Genomic DNA, 12,854 nt, shown 5'->3' with positions numbered 1-12,854 from the left:
GAACCCACCTGGACACACCTGGACCCACCTGGGCCCACCTGAACCCACCTGAACCCACCTGGCCCCACTTGAGCCCACCTGGACCCACCTGGGCCTACCTGGGCCCACTTGAGCCCACCTGGACCCATCTGGGCCCACCTGGGCCCACCTGAGCCCACCTGGGCCCACCTGAGCCCACCTGAGCCCACCTGAGCCCACCTGTGCACACCGCTCCTCTTTTCTCCGAGGTAGCTAAGGGCCCTGTCCCACTCCATCTCTCCCCTCACCCCCAAAATTCTTAGGCCCAGAAACCCCCCAGTTCATGCTCCAGGTATGGGGGGACTGTAACAGGTGGGGACCCCGGGAAAGGTGGGGACGAGGGGAGAGTGTCCCAGAGGTGCCGGGGCCTCAAGAGGGCTGCGGCGGCAGCTACAGGACCCCCGTTAACTCCAAATTGCAGATACATTTTTTTTGGTTAAGTTATATTTCATGTAAGATTTGGGATGTTGTAATAGAAAATCAATTATTTGTTGTGACTCTGAAATTCAAATTTAGTTGGGTGATTTGCGTTTTTCTTCGTGAAATCTGCCGCTGCCGGCCTCTGCTTCCCAGCCGACAGCGGGCAGATCTCGGCCCGCAGACTGGGGCGCGAGTGGCGAGGCACAGGGTGCCCCCGCTGCAGGGCCGGGCTGGATGCCGAGGCCTGGCCGGGCCCTCGGACCTCTGACCAGGGGAGAGCACACTCGCCTTGCCCAAACCCGGGGTGACCTGCAAAGAAGGGAGCCTTACTGCACACACAAAACCCGTGGCCGCTTGAACTTCATTTGAGAGATTTGACTCAGGGGGTCCTGAGCAAACCTCTGACTAGACCGTCTCATCCCCTTGGGCAGGAGGAGGCCGGAGGGGCCTGCAGGAGGGGGCGCTCTGCAGAGGCAAGCTCGGCCTTGGGAAGCAGAAGCAGGGGCCACTGAGCTCCGTGGGCTTCAGGCCAGTCCCCTGAACGCAGGCCAGCGGTGCGTCTCTGGGCCTCAGTCTTCCTGCCCGTAAACGGGGCCAGGGCCCATCTGCTCTGCCCGCTGGGGTGAAGGCGAAAGCAGAGGCAGAGGTGGGGCGTGTCCGGCACACAGGCGAGGCCCAGAGTCTGCAGGGAGGTCCTTTCCTCCCTCTGAGCCCCAACGCCATCCCCAGTGCATCACCAGAAAGCAGGGGCATATTCCTGCCTTCTCGGGCCGTGACCTTGAGTCACCCCTTCGGATAGGACCAAATCCCGCTCCATCGCCCCCAACTTGGCTGGGGCTACAGACCGAGGGGGCTACCTGCACGGAGGTGCTCTTCGCGCCGTCAGCACGAGCCTCCCCCTGGACCTTTCGGCTGTGCTCTACCGTGGGGACTGCAAGAGGCAAGTTACGAGTGGACAAACAGCGGCCCAGAGAAGTAGCGCGACATGCCCAGGGTCACACAGCTAAAGATGAGTGCTGGCTCCAGAGCTCCACGGCTCCACAGCTGTATTCTTTCCACACCTGAAGCTGCCTGCTTCAGGACCTGGCACTGAAGTCCAAGCCAAAGACTCCACCATTGGCTGGCTGCTCTCAAGGCAGCCTTTAGCTATAAACAGGGACTTGGCAATGGACAAGAGTTAGCTCCCAGGATGCCAAGCACCTGAAGGAAAATGGGGAAAACTTAGTCACCAGGCTGGGTGTTGCTAAATATTTGTGTTGTCGCGGTGGTGTGGGTTCCTCCATTAACATAAATAAAAGTCTTATATTTTGAAAGGAAAAAATTCCACAAGCCCTTCAAAAGCTACATTTATAGAAAAATGCATTTCTGTCTTTGGAAACTGAGTGGGCTCAGTAAACTGTGGTACATGCAGTCCGTAAACCACCATGCAGCAGTCACACACACACACACACACACACACACACACACACACACACAGAGGTCCATTTGTATGTGAGACCAGGGAACGCTCTCTCAGACAAACTTGAGTGAAAAGAGCGAGTTCCAGAGCAATCTGTATGCTCGGTTCCATTTATACAAAACAGAAGACTCAAGCAAGCAATAGTTTCTATTTTCTGTGGACACACACGTGCGTGCCAGTGTGTGGCAGAGTCCGGGCGTGCCGGACACGCCCCATCTCACGAGGACGGGCCCGGAGGGGGAAGAACGCGTGATTGCTGATCGTGGCCAAGAGGACGCCGGCGGGAGAACTTTTCTGTTAGCCAGGAGCATATGCATTCATGTTTTGTTTGAACAATTCAGAACTGGAAGGGGGGAGTCACTAGATCGAAGGAAGTCAACGTGTTCTTACAAAGGTGGTGGTGTACGGCCACACAGCTGTTTTCGCGTACCCGTGAGAGGAGTGGGCTTGCAACAGATACTCCTGGGCTAACACCGCGGCTCCTGGGCCTCCCTGGTGGCGCGGCGGGTTACAGCGCAGCACCGTGAAGCTGCCCACAGCCACCGCAACACGAGTTCGATCCCCCGCCAGGAGGTGACCACAGGGCGCGGCAGACCTCTCCTGGCCCCTCCCGCTGCTCCCCTCTGCAGGGGACTTTGTCAGTCGGCCTGTTCTGCTGCCCGCTCTGTCTCTGGGGAAGCCTGTCACCCCTTGCGCCTCTGGCCTGTGCCCCAGTTCTGTACCCCAGTTCTTGTGTGCATAAACAGATAAATCTTAAAAAGCGTGTGGCTTCTTTGCTTGCTGCCCGCCTGCTGTCGAGACGCTTCGCCCCCCGTTGCGTGGACAGTGGCCACGAGCTGGGTGGCCAGTGTGGCACTCCGGGCGCAGAGAAGGTGCTCACACTCCCCCCGCCTCTTCCTTGAGCTCTGCCTCCACGCGCCTCAGCATCACGGCCTCCTGCCCACCCCAGCCCCCGCCCCCGGAAACCTCCGACACCCTAAGAGACACTTCTCTGGGATCTGACCGCTCCCCTTCGCCGCCGCCCTGGGCTAGGCCACCCCCTCACTGAGCCCGCCCGCCTTGTTCCTGGCCCATCCGCCGGGGGTGCTTTGACAGTGTCAGGCGCACTCTGTTACTGTCTTCTGCTTCAAATGCTCCAGCGTTTCCACTGCACTCAAAGAGAATCCACACTACTCGCCCGGGCGTGGGAGGACCGTTCGCTGTGGCTCCTGCTGTTTCGGCGCGGCAGCTCCGCTCCACAGCTCCTGCTGCTGCAACATCAGCCTCTTCCTCAGAGCTCCAACACAGGTGCCCGCCTGCCTCAGGGCCTTTGCACGTGCCGCTCCCCTGCTGGGATCTTTGCTCCCGGCTCAGTGCTCCGCAGGGAACGCCGGGGTGCCCGGCAGACTCTCGTGGAACATGCCTAATTGCTCTGGCGTCTGGTGCCTGCACGCCCTCTGGTTCTCATCCTCCGGCCAGCTCATGTTGCCTTCTTGGGGAACCGCCTCTGACCAGCCTCCTCTGCTAGATGGCTCCTGTCCACAGTCGCCCCTCCCCCGGGCATCAATATCACAAGGCATTCGAACCCGCTCTTTTGGACACTTGGTTCTGAGCTCCTGAAAGGCAGGGCCTGTGTCATTTCGTCTTGCACCCGGTTGTGGCGGGGTCAATACGCATTACCCTGAGCTGTGTGGTGGGCAGGGAGGGCTGGGGGTGCAGGGAGCAGGTGACAGCATTTGGGGCCAGCGCTATAATGTGCAATCTAACACCCCTATCGTGTGTATTCATTTAACCCTTAAAGGGGTTCCTGTGGGAGGCACAGTGAGGGTCCTCTCTGGCATCGGCAGGAAGTGGCAGAGCTGGGAAAGAACCCAGAGGAGCTGGCTTGAGCTGTGCCGAACGGCTCAGCGCTGGGCTTCACCGGCTGTTTCATTTCATAAGCTGTGATGACTGCCCGCTGCCCCCGGTAGGCACACACCCACCACCCGGCGCTCCTTCAAGGACTGATCAGCCCTGGCAAGCAGTCATGTCTGCTCCCACACACCCTGGATTTCTACACCCACTCGCAGGCCTCATCGTGGAACACGGCCTCAGCCTCGGGCGCAAGGGGGCAACGTTCTTCATCTGGACCCACGTGTTTCCAGTGACCAGGAGTGACCGGTGAGGGTAAAGGTGATGAGTCCTCCCAGCCAGAAGTGGCCAGTCAGCTCGTCCCTCCTTCTGCAAACTTCCCACACCACAGCCCCTCCCAAGGAGGCAGGCGAGCCCCAAGGACTCACGGGGCGAAGTTAGAGGAGACGTGCACATAAAGCAGAAGGCCGCAGCGCCAAGCAAACCCCTCTCTCCGGGAAGGAGCCTCTTGCCCAGAGCTGAGGTAACCTCAGAGTTGGCGTCACCAGCCCCAGCGACACGTCTCCCACATTGGCTGCACTTTCTGCACTCCTGTGGCAAGGCCGAAGCGCGGCGGGGCCCCGAGACGGTAATTGCTAGGGCAATTTGGGGAAGCCTTGGGTGGGTGTGGGGTTGCCAGAGAGCCTGAAGTTCCAGATCAAACAGCTACCCTTCCCGGAGCCTGTCACAGGACACCAGAGGGCCAGGCTGCAGCCTGGCTGCCCATTAGCTGCAGCGGCCACAAAGGGATTATCCCGCGCCCTGGCGTCCCCGCGACTCTCTCCTTGTCTGGGTAATTGGATCTCCCAGGGCTTCAAGAGGACGCTGGCGGCAGGCAACAGAGCGGGCGTCCTGAGCTGGCGAGGGGCAGCAATCGGTGCCTCCCTCTGTCAGGCCCCAGCGCTGCTGCGCGGCCCTCTCGAGGCTCGACTTCTCCGTGGGGGTGAAAGGGACACACGTTGGCCTGTGAGAGACAGAGGCCACGCAGGAAGCGGCCAGGGTGTGGCCAGGAGAGGCGAGACGCTGCTGCTGGCTTTTGTCAATGTCTCTGGAGTCTGCTGTCCCCGAGCTGACCCGGGCTGTGGGTGGTGGTCGGGGGGGGGGGGGGTGGAGGGGGGTCCTGGGGGTACCTGGGGACCCTCAGCACTGCACACACGCACGAGCCATCAGCACTCAGGTTTTCATTTGCTTAAAATCCCTGCCAGGAGCTGGGGTTTCGGGGGCCACGAAACCGCCTCGCCCAGGGGAAGTGTGAACCCCAGGTTGGGCCGTGGCCCCACCACTAGGCCGGTTCCGCCACAGCACAGCGGGAGAGGCCCCTTTGCCCTTCAGGAACTGAGTCAGGGTGTGGTCATTTACAAAGCTGCTCCTGGCGCTGACAGCTCCCTCTGCGGGGAGTTTGGGGCTGCCCAGGTTTGCCCCCCTCTGCCTTCTCCAGGACTGCGACACGGTTCACTGAGAACCTTACTCACTGAACACCACTGGTTTCCTGGTTCTCGGTCAGCTGACAGCTGACAGCCCAGGTTCCAGCAGATGCGGGGTCGGGGGGGCTCTTTTGCTGACCAGTGACTTCTCTCAACATATCCTGGCCAGGAAGAGGTGGGGGAGGAGCAGAGGACTGGGACGGTTGGGTTGTCCGAAGACAAGTCCCAGCGCCACGACTCACCGTGTGGCCGTGGCTACGTGCTCTCTGAGCCTCCATCGCTTTCTCTAACATGGGAAACAGCTCATCTCCTGGCAAGGCCATCATCTCAGCACAAAGGTCAGCGGGTGTGGCAAAGCCCAAGGAGTGGACTCAGGGAAGCTGGAAACCCCGAAGAACCGGACCCCACCGAAACTTGCCGTTAATTGGAAGCATTTCTCAGGCTGGCATCTCAACTGAGGCTCAGCTCCACGGCACCACCACCGGGAAGTCCTCCTGATGTCCCACCTAAGCTGTCACCCCCTTCCCCGTCACCCTGGAAGCTCTTATCCATCGCACGTTTCTTCTTCATTTATTCTGTGAGACTCTGTTCACGGTTGTATCCCCAGCAACTTCGACAGCAAATGGCCCCAAGTAGGTCTTCAAGAAATGCTTTAGTAAAGGACGCGTGAATTAATAGATGGCGCCGGAATCCTCAGCCAGAGTGTGCCAACATTCACACATTAGGCGTCAGTGCTATTATATTACCAGATTATAATAGTCTATTATTGCTGATTTCAAACAGTCTTTACTCTGGAACCCCGAGTGAGACCAGTGGAGGGCGGGCCCTGCGGTTTTAAGGGAAGCGTTGGGTTTCTGTAGATCCCTCGAGGGCCTGGCAGCCTGCCTCAGAGGCCCCGGGAGCCAGGAGCCGGCTGGGGCCACGCCCGGCCCGCGGGTCGCAGCGAGGAGAGCGGGAGGAGTCACTGGGCCTTGACCCATCTCTGCCCACAAGGCCCCGTGCCGAGAACAGCCCAGGGGAGGATGCGGAGGGAGGGGCCTGGCCACTCTGCGGCCATTAACTTTCCTCACGGCCCCGGAGGCCTAGCCAGACCCACTCTTCACATGGAGAAACTGAAGCTCACGGAGGGAGGGTTCGCCTGCGGCCGCACGGCCCTGGTGGGCACCCGGCTAGGGCCCGGCCGAGGGCCGTGGGCTGGCGGCCTCCAGCCCTGGGGCTGGCGTTCCTGCACCGCCCCGCCTGGGGGTTCCGGAAATGAGGACCAAGTGCCTGGCGGTCAGGTGTCCAGCTCCCGCTGCCCTGGCCACGAGCTCCGTGGACCTGAGCGCGCATGTGTTTGGAGCAACTGAAAACTCCCAGGCGTTGGGGTCCGCGTCCCAGTGCTGCTCTGCGGGGGAACACGGGCCCCGGGGACACCCGTCGCCCCTCCATGAACTGTGAAGCGCAGCAGATGTGGCCTCATGGGGGCCCCGGTTTTTCTTGACAGACGCGTGACTTGGGCAAGTCAACCCTCTGAGCCTCGGTCCCCTCACCAGTGAGGGGCTAACAGTGGCGGCTCGCTGTGAGGGCACTGGGCTGGGGTGGCGGCAGGACAGGGCTGCTCCTTCCCTTGTTCTTCGCCTGCCCTGCCCTGGCCAGACCTGCCGGCCGCCGAATGACCCCCAGGGGGCACCGGGGGGTGCTTTACGGGTGGGGGTCTTGTTCTTCACCGTGGCCACGTGTGGCCCGCAGCCAGGGACATAGGGCCACGAGAGATCTAGCACCTTCCTGGAGGGGTGCTGGGGCCCCCCAGTAAGTCATGGACTCTGCAGGCCCCCGAGGCCAGTCTGCTGGCAATTTTGGCCCAGCTGGCAGGGGTGACTGTGCACACTGGGGCCTCGCTAGGTCTCGAAGGATGCTCACGGGCCCTCTGGCGCTGTGGAGGGGATGCCCTAGAGTACTGTGCTCAGGAGAATCTCGGGGAGGGCATTAGCAGTCAACAGGGGGCTCAGTCACTTCCCCTCCTGGAGAAGGTGAGGGCCGGCTCAGGGTGGGAAGGGGTGCGTGCCCTGAGCCCCTGCCCCTCCTCTGGCTGGGACCCGTGGCCCGCTGCCCTCGGGGCTTAGCCCTTCTAAGACTTCGAGCAATGATGACTTTTTAGAAAAGAAATAAAAGTGGTATCGTGGGAGCAAAAGCACAAAAGATCAAATGATCAAAAAGAGAAACCAAAGCAGCGCTGAGTGCGGGCTCTCACACGGACTCCCTGACGGGCGTCTCGGGGTTCCCAGCAGAGGCCCCCTTTCCTGGGGCGGGCACGCGGCCGCGCCGGGCCACTCGTGTCCTCCCCCGGACCTGACCCCGAGACGGCCGGAAGCCGCTTCGTGAGAGCTGGCCGGTCGCCGTCAGGGGTCAGTGATCTCAGCGGCGGCTCGCGCGAGTTGCATCTTCAGGAGCAGCACAGGCCACAGGCCGCTGATTTCCTTACTGCGCTTCAGTGTGACTGACGCGCTTGCTCAGACAGGCCACTGTCTGCAGGACAGAAATCCTGCCAACTGCTGTGCTCCTGAGCCCCTCCCGGCTCGCCGTGCTGGCGAGTGGGGTGTCTGCAGCAGGCGCCTGGCACCCGTGCCAGTCGAGGACCCCTCCCGCCAGCGAGCCGGCTGCCCGACACGACCAGCAAAGCCCTGTCTGGGCTCCCGAGGATACGAACCCCGAACAGAGCCCGTGTGTCCCCCCAAGAGCCCCCCAAAGGGACATCTGTTCTGTCAGTTCTGCCACGGATCTTTGTGACAATTTTTTCTAGAAAACTCAGCTAGATTTTCCCCCGACACAGGGAGACCCCTCCCCCTCTGCCCCGGAGCTTGGAGGTGGCAGCTGGCGAGGGCCGGTGGGAAGCGCACCCACCCACGCAGAGGCCTGAGACCCCACCTCACCGTGACCCCGCCCGCGTCTCGGGGTGCTTCCTTTCCGGCCTCTCCCGCTGGTCTGTCTCAGTGGCAGAACTGCTGGTGTGTCGTCATCCCACACAGACCCCTCACAAGGGTTCCTGCTCTCTGCCCCCCACCCCCCATGAGGCACACGGAGACGCAGGAAGGGCCCAACTGCTCTCCAGACGCTTTGGCACGCAGGAATTACGCTTAAAAATCACACCGGGACATGGTTTAAAAAGCTGGGGCTGTGGCTGGGAGTCCCGAGTATTCATCCGATGTTGCGCCACACGGCTGTGTGTGCTTGGGGAAGATCTTGCCCTCTCTGGGCCTCAGGGTCACAGACCTGTAACACGTCGGTGCTGACTGCTGACGAGGATGATGGGCATGAGCGTAACGGCGGTTCCGTTCCCAGCGGGCGGCCTGCCCCGGGCATCCGTGCCGCTCTGCCGCACTAGCCCACCGCCCCTCACGGGGCCCGGGAGTAAGTGCTATGTCCCAGGTGAGCGGACAGCGAGCGGGGTCCTTGCCGGCACGGCACAGCCAGTTAGCGGCACAGGCCTAGGTTCGAGGCAGCGTCACGCGCCGGGTGCGGCCGCTTCCTACACCCCGCTCTGTGCGGGCTCCCGGAGACCCCCGGCCCCGCAGGACCCAGCCGCCTGCCCTCCCCGCAGGCCTCGTCACCCGCCTCGTGCCCCCGCTTTAGAGGACAGAAACTGCGGCCGGAGCACAGCAACGACGGTCTCGGGCGAACCGCCGGCTGATTACGTCCCCGCCAACCCGCACGCCGGCGTGTGACCCTGCGGCTGGGAGCCAGTGCGGCGTGGGCCACCGCGGGCAGAGGCCGGCCCTCAGCCGTGTCCTCGCGTGGGGAGATCTGCGCGCCGGGCAGAGCAGCTGTGGGTGCCGGACGCCCCGCCAGGCGCGCAGGTCCAGCTCGCCGCCCCTCCGCTGACCTCCCCCATCCAGGCTGGGCCCTCGGCAGGGTCAGGACCTCCAGGCGCCTGTCCGCACCGGCCTGGGAGTGTGGGGGCCGGACCGCCTTGTCTTGCCCGCCGCGCCCCTCTCCCGCTCCGCCGAGGTGCCAGGTGCCGGGGGTGCCGGGCACACAGCCCCGCAGACCTCTGCTGGGGCTCCCTCCTCCGCGCCCCTCCGGGCTGGCCCAGCCTGGTTCCTCCCTCCAGCCCGTCTCTGCTGGCCTCACCGCTGGCCGTCTCCCTGTTCCCACCCAGCGCTGCGCTGCCAGAGAGCCATCTCCACTGCGCGAGCACCTTCGGAGCTCCTCCCGCCCTTCATTTAGGCCCCAACTTTTAGGCTCAACATTCGGGGTGCCTCCCAGCGGTTCCTAGCGAGGGCTCTGGAGAACCCCCTGGCCTGGAACCCAGCTGCTCCACCCACGAGCTGTGTGGCTGTGGCGCGGGATTTAACTTCCCCGTGCCTCCCCTCGGGCCGTGAGGAGGGGTGAACGACGTAAGCGAGGCTCTTGGAAGGGCATCGGCCGGTGCTGGGCACCCCTGCCCCTAGGCGCTGCCTCCCCAAGCCCCTAGCAGAATGGCCGGCGCCTCGCTTCACACACGCTTCTTCTGGGCCTTCGTGCCCTCTGTCCAGTGTCCTTCCTCATTGCCAAGCCTGTTTATCCTTTGGCACCTGTGCCGATACCGCCTCCTCCACGCAGCCCTCCTGGATCTGCTAACTGCAGGGCTTCCCTCTGCTTCTCGACTCCAGGACACCTTGCCCAAAGTTGCCTCAGGGGAAGAGCAGGGCCTTCTCTGCTCTGAAGTGGTCCCTGGGACCTTTTGCTGGGATCACGGATATTTCCGGGGGTCCTCCCACTGGGGCGGAGGCTGGGGCGGGCAGGTGGGTACCCCGGGCCTTCGGCCGGGCCGCTAATTTCCACGGGCTATAAATAACTGAAACCACAGCAGAGGCCTGGGTTGCGCCAGGAGGAGTAAGACAATCGTGTGGGGTGAGGGGGGCCGTATAAATAACTCACCTGCCTGGCTGGGCCCTCTCGTGTGACAGGCGGGCCTGGAGGAGAGGCTGCGTCAGCTCTCCAGCTGAGCTCCGCCTTTGGGGGACCCGGGCTGGTGGCAGGTTGAGGTCGCCCCAACACCCAGCCTGCGGCTGCTGAGCAAATCTCTCAGCCTCAGCCGGCCCCGTCAGAAGAGGATTGAGGTCCGGGGAGGGCAGTGACCTGAAACTGGGGCCCCGGCGGCTTCCGGGAGCACACACCCCGGGGATATGAGGTCTCAGAGGGCTTTGGGGGGGGGGCACTGGCTCTGTGAGTCTTCCCGTGTATTGCCTGGGCCTGCAGGGACCTCACCCCCTCACGGTGGGGCTGGGAGGGGCCTCCAGGACCGCGAGGGACCAGTCAGCCTCCCTCCTGTGTCCTCCAGACCAGCGCGCCCTGTGACTCCGGTGGGGTCCAGCCCGAGAGGCCAGCGAAGGCGGTGCCACCCCCAGGTCTCTGTGTCCTCTCTGTCAGCTGGGGTGCGACCTCTGCCAGTCCCGGGGGGGTATGTGAAGGTAGGCCGGAGCCCCAGCTTGACGGCCGGAGGGGAGCACCTTCAGGCCTGGGGTGCAACCCGGCCCTGCACCTCTGGAAGCTGAGGCGAGAGGCCACGCGAGGGCTCCTCCTTCCACCTCTGCTTGGACTGAAGCCCTGTTTCCCGTCTGACCCCCAAGTTACCTCCTGCTTGACACCCCACCCCTGTCCCAGCCGTGGACCAAGAGGCAATGCCTGGGAAGGGCCCTGTCTCGGCCTCACCACCTGCCCCGGGGCAGCGCCTCACACACACCTCGAGGGCAGCCGGTGTCTCTCCCAGGAGAGCGGCACGGCCTAAGCCCGCGCGCAGTGGGTGCACAGGGCACGTCTGTTGGGTGGGTGCAGCCTCCGCCCCTCTCCGCCTGGCGCGGCAGCATCAGGGCAACGGGACCGTGCTGGCCGCCTGTGTCGCTGGCCGCAGGGGTTACCGGGCCGTTTCCGGGGGACACTGGGGCTCGGCGGCTGACTTACTGCAGCCCCCCACGGCGGCGCTGGGGCTCAGCGCCCGTCCTCGCGCCTTCTCTTGTCTGAGCGCCCAGTAGGACGAGAGTTTACGGCACGTCCGTGATAGGAGGAATCGCGGTCCCCTGCTCCCGGCCCCTGCTTCCCACTCAGGGTGGCTGTGGCCATCGGCAGCGTCCGCCGGGGGGGCCTGGCCTTGCGTGAGGCGCACAGCAGGCCGGCGGCTGCAGCTCTGGAGCACCGGCCTTTCGCCCGTGGGTCTGTCTGCCGACGGCGACCCCCTTCCTATCCTCCAGGGCCCTCTGGCCCAGGGCTGTACCCACACATGTCACTTGCGGGACCCCGAGTCCCCCCGGATCCCTGGGTCAGCGGCCGCTCAGGCTTCTCCCTCTGGCCACCCCCGGCTGGCCAGGCACGGCCCTGTGGCCGGCTGGGCGCACGGGCGGCATCAGCAGTGGGGCCACTTTATGGCTGGTCAGACCCGTGCGGGCGGGCTCTGAGCCCACACGTGACCAGCCGACTCCACAGCGTCTGGGGGGCTTGGGCGCGGGTCGGGGCGCTGGGCGACGCGTGCTTCCCGCGGCGCGGCTGCTCAAGGCCAGGTCAGCCGCCTTTCTCCCCGCTCGCTTCAACGCCACTCGTCCCTCAAGCCACACGCAGGGCACAAGGGGACGGTGACGATGGCGGCGGTGACAGTCACGACGGCGGATGCTGACGGGGCCAGAGAGAGCGCACGAGCCGGGTACCCCTGCTCCCCAGAGCACCTGCGGGTGTGGTGCTGCCCAGGGCGCAGACGGGAAACCGAGGCGCGGAGGGGAGCACTTGGTCCTGCCCCCCACAGCCCTGCAAGCTCAGAGCCAAGAGCTGCCCGTCCGCCAGTGGCCGGTGCGCTGGGCACTCCGGGCCAGGGCCCCGACTGGCCCGACCTGCCCCTAGCGGCCCGTGGGGCTGCCCGGGGGGGCGGGAGTGGGGGACGGAGCCCGCAGAGCACAGCGGCGGAGGCGAGGAGCGGCGGCCCTGGGCGCAGGCCGGGCCTGGACACCCCAGCGGCGCGCTCAGAAACGCCCTTTTCCTGCGTTTGAGATGGACACTGCGGCCCTCCCGGCCCCCCCCCCCGGCACGGACGGAGAAGGCAGCCACGCTCCCGCCTTCTCGGACCCCGGGGTCCGCCTCAGCCTGGCGCCCCAATGCGGGTCTCGGAGGGGAGCACAGGGCCACGCACTGCCCGAGGCGGAGCCCCGCGCCCGTGGCCGGCAGCAAGTCCCCCTTGCCCGTGTCCGAGCCGCCCCCAGCTTCGTCCTGTCCCGGACACCGCTGCGCCGTGGCCGCCTCAGTTTCCCTGTTGACCCTCAGGACCCGAGATCCCTAAGTCACAAAGCACGTGTCACAATGACAGAAGCTACCGGTCCCCCACACCAGGGGGACGGGGCCCCCCAAGGCGGGGGCGGCTTTCCGGTCCAGGATCACACGCGACCCGCGCAGGGCCACCCCGTGGCCGACGCCCGTCCCCCCAGCCGCTCCGGCTGCTCCGCGGGCTCATGCAAAATTCACTGGAGGTTCCGTTTCACAACACGCCGGAGTATCCGGTTCCCACCCACCCTGTGCTGCGCCCCGGCTTCTTCGTGCCCCTCTGGCAACCGCCACGGAACAGGCGAGGCGGGGAGCGCCCAGCGGACCTGCCCGGCTGCCCCGCGGAGCCTGGGCACGTCGGTCCGGTGGTGCACCGGCTCAAACGGAAGCCAGTGCTCTGG

At 64.3% G+C, this 12,854-nt stretch overlaps 1 protein-coding gene across 8 annotated transcripts in view; it reads right to left on the bottom strand.

Moving 5' to 3' along the window:
- Positions 1-12,854, bottom strand: part of ATP2B2 (ATPase, Ca++ transporting, plasma membrane 2) — a 198,404-nt gene that overhangs the window by 56,197 nt on the left and 129,353 nt on the right. The window lies entirely within an intron of this gene.

The sequence above is a fragment of the Condylura cristata genome, unplaced genomic scaffold (assembly GCF_000260355.1).
Source record: "Condylura cristata isolate star-nosed mole 26May11 unplaced genomic scaffold, ConCri1.0 scaffold00033, whole genome shotgun sequence".
In the NCBI taxonomy this organism is placed as follows: domain Eukaryota; kingdom Metazoa; phylum Chordata; class Mammalia; order Eulipotyphla; family Talpidae; genus Condylura; species Condylura cristata.
Note: the sequence above shows the minus strand (reverse complement) of the source record. Positions and strands in the feature narration are given on the sequence as shown.